Here is a 3,523-nt window from a genome sequence, read left to right on the forward strand (position 1 = left end):
GCAAGTGGTTTAGCCATGTTTCTCTTCAGCCTCCCTTCACTCTCTATTGCTTTCTTTCTTGCCCTTTCCTCTACAGGTCAGGGTCTCTCCTGGGGCTCCCTGCTCAACTTGGCAGTCCTCTCCTCCTCCAACCGATGCTCTCTCTCTCAGCCTCCTGGGCTTTGTGATTTTTTTCCCCCTTGTTTCCTGCTTCTCCAACCTCTCTCTCCCGCCTTCGGGAGAAAGAGCTACACAACGTCGGGGAGTGTGTCTGACCCGGGATGATGAGTTTTGCCCTTGGCAAAGGCACCACCCCACGAGCACCCTTTCCTGGCGTCTGGGTACCGCTGGCCTCTATGGGATCTCAGTGCTCTGGGCGGATGACTTGGGCCCAGGTCTCTGGGACTTAACCGGGCAAATGCAGTGACGCCTGCGTCCAAAGGCAGAGCACACACACGTTCCATTCTGTGGACTTGAGCGTACAGGCTAAGTAGTTATTTTAGAAGAGCTTCGCATTTCACAACATTTTTGGAGTTTCCCAGAGGAGGTGGGGGAAGATGCCCTAAGTTAGGTTAACTTGCCATCCTGGGAAAGCCGAGGAATTTAGCCCAGTGATTTCAGCGCTCATGTTTCTATTTTTCGAGTCTGCCCTTCCTGTTAACATCCAGATTCCAAAGCTGCTTTCTTGCTTTTTAGGGGAGACGATTTCTTCCCAGGTGGGAATCCTAAGGATCGAAGTAGTCTTGTATCTTTAAAAAGATAGATGCTAAAAATACGAAGCACCTGCTTCCGCAGCGAGCAGGGTTCGAACCTGCGCGGGGAGACCCCATTGGATTTCAAGTCCAACGCCTTAACCACTCGGCCATCGCTGCTACAGGGAGAAGACGAAGGCGGAGACACTTTAGTGTATCCACCAGTGCACGCGCACCGGCGCCCGGACCGGGCGGGGCGTGCCGCGGCTCGCAGCTCCGTAGGCTGCGGCGGCCACGGCGGCGGCGGCGGCCGGGCTAGGGCGTGGCTGGGGCTTCCGCGTGGCCGCGGAGAAGGAGAGGGGGCGCGTCCGGGTCTTAGAACTCCGTCCTTCGCAGCGTTCGGGGCAGCCGCCGCCTAACCTGGTTTCTGGTCGCAGACCCGGCTTTCGCCCTCCCGCGTTCCCAGCGGCCTCCGCGAGATAGCCGTGAACCATAGGGTCGCCTCGCTGCGTGTGGAGGGCCCGCCCGCTCGGCAAGGAGGAGAGCCGCAGCTCCCGGCGGGCGGTGCGCGTTAGTTAGGTCTGCGTTCGTTACCCTTCAACGCGAACGCGGGGGCCGCCCTGCGTGCTTTATTTTTTCTTTTGCGTGGCCTCGTGGGCGGGCTCAACCCCGTCGGACCCCGTCCGACCCTGTCGGAAGCGCGGCGGCTCGCGGGGTGGACGGGCGGGCGGCCACCGCGGCGCGCATGCGCAGCTCCTACCCTCGCCCGGTCCTCTCGGTTTGAATTCCCCGCCGCGGTGTCAAGCGACCTCCTGATTAGGCTGGTGGATTTCCTTGAGACCTCCCTCTCTAGGAACGTGTGCTGCCACGTGACCGACCGTAAGCCGAGTGTATCCCGGGAACCCTGAGGGTAAAATTTTTGACGTGATCGTTTAGGGTACAGTAGGGGCCCCAGACCAGATGGCATCACTTTTGTCCTGTTTGTGACAGTCACTCGTGACTTTTTTTTTTTTTGTCCCAATTAATCTTGCTAAGCCTCATAGGGTTTTGCATATCTTGTTTTCTGCTTCTACATGTACTCGCTCATAGAATACAGTGTTGCCATTTTTTTTTCCTATATCTTCATTTTTTTTTCTTGTACTTTTATCTCTTTGGATCATTCACTCAGATGAATGATTTATTATTTTTAAATCGAAGGTGTCTCAGTCAGGGTTTCTATTCCTGCACAAACATCATGACCAAGAAAGTTGGCATGACAAGTTGAGGAGGAAAGGGTTTATTCACCCTTTATTCAGCTTACACTTCCACATTGCTGTTGATCACCAAAGGAAGTCAAGACTGGAACTCAAGCAGGTCAGGAAGCAGGAACTGATGCAGAGGCCATGGAGGGATGTTCCTTACTGGCTTGCTTCCCCTGGCTTGCTCAGCCTGCTCTCTTACAGAACCCAAGACTTCCAGCCCAGGGATGGCACCACCCACAGTGGGCCCTCTCCCCTTGATCACTAATTGAGAAAATGCCCCACAGCTGGGCCTCATGGAGGCACTTCCTCAACTGAAGCTCCCTTCTCTGTGATAACTCCAGCCTCTGTCAAGTTGACACACAAAACCAGCCAGCAGAGAAGGCAATACTTATTATTTTTCCTGTTTTACAAACTTAGTCCTGGGAAGAGGGGGTCCAGTTGTTTGTCCTGACCTTCACTGTTGGCTGGGACACAGCTCACAAGGTTGGGGAAAGACAGGAAAGCCTTGATCTTGGGCTCTGAGAGGTGCCATGTGGTAGGAGAATAAGCAACCAAGGGCCGGGCCCTGGCATATCAACGGTAGGTCCAGCAAATTGTAACCAGGGAAGGGGATCTAGTCACCCATCATGAAGGCTTTGCCTCCGTGCTTCTGGGACAACAGGGTCTCAAGTTTAGGTGTCCGGGCAGGTCCTTTACGTAGTCACCCTCGCCATCCTCATATTGTGCATAGATGAGAGGGTGACATACTTGCATCGAAGGTCCATCAGGGCGATCTCCTTACTTATTAAAAGATGTCTTTAACTGCCCATCCCCCTCTGAAGATTGCTTTTCACTTTAGATCGTCAATCATGAGGATTGATGCTTCAACTTTTCAATCCAAAACTTTCCTTCGGACAAGGTTGAGAGACAAGAGGATTGAGTGTTGAAGGCCAGCGTGGCTACGTAGTGAGGCTCCACCTCCAAGTAATAACTTTTCCCCTTGAGATTTGCGGCTTGCTTTTTGTTTTAGAAGAAGTGAAGACTGCAGAGCAGAAGAAACTAGATCTAAAACGAATGTATAACTAAGAACGATCGAGGGAAATTGTCACTGTAAAAATAATGACATATCAGGGCCTGGAGAGATGGTTCAGTGTGATTCAGCGTCGTACCTGGGTTACACATCCCGAGGCCCTGGGGTTGATTCCTAGCAACCACATGGTGGCTCCTGTGTGTAACTCCAGTTCCTGGGGGTCTGACGCCCCCTTCTGGCCTCAGAAGGCATACCTAGTTTCTTTGTCCTTTTGTACAATGGATTATAGTAAGCTCTAAGTGTAGAAAGCTATGCTTTGTGGCTTTCTCAGAAAGGGATAATTTTCCTGAGGCAGAATAAGGGGAGGGGCAGTGAGACTTTTAATTGTTTAGCAATTGGTGTGTGTGTGTGTGTGTGTGTGTGTGTGTGTGTGTGCATGCGCGTTTCCCTCTGCCCTTCCCCCCACCCCCAGGTCAGAGACCAACTTTGTGGAGTTGGTTCTCTTTAACTTTTTTGTGGGGGTTCTAGAGAGCTAACTCAGATTGTTAGTCTTGTGTGGCAAGCACCTTTCCTTGCTGGCCCTCTTTTTTAAAAAAAAAAAA

General features: G+C 52.3%; 1 protein-coding gene and 1 non-coding gene across 9 annotated transcripts in view; one reads left to right on the forward strand and one right to left on the reverse strand.

Annotated features, from left to right (window-relative positions):
- Positions 1-769: 769 nt before the first annotated feature.
- On the reverse strand, positions 770-851 carry Trnas-uga. The gene has a single exon. It is a non-coding gene; the product is annotated as a tRNA-Ser (tRNA).
- Positions 852-1,234: 383 nt separating this feature from the next.
- Positions 1,235-3,523, forward strand: part of Ctnna3 (catenin alpha 3) — a 1,512,724-nt gene continuing 1,510,435 nt past the window's right edge. For 2 of the 8 annotated variants that reach the window (XR_004112256.1, XM_031347512.1), the window contains exon 1: positions 1,235-1,550. The gene's annotated coding sequence lies outside the window, so the exon portion shown is untranslated. Of the gene's footprint in view, positions 1,582-3,523 lie in introns of all 8 variants that reach the window. The other 6 variants (XM_031347503.1, XM_031347499.1, XM_031347507.1 and 3 more) reach the window with 5 other exon arrangements.

This window comes from Mastomys coucha, unplaced genomic scaffold, assembly GCF_008632895.1.
Source record: "Mastomys coucha isolate ucsf_1 unplaced genomic scaffold, UCSF_Mcou_1 pScaffold3, whole genome shotgun sequence".
Taxonomy (NCBI): Eukaryota; Metazoa; Chordata; class Mammalia; order Rodentia; family Muridae; genus Mastomys; species Mastomys coucha.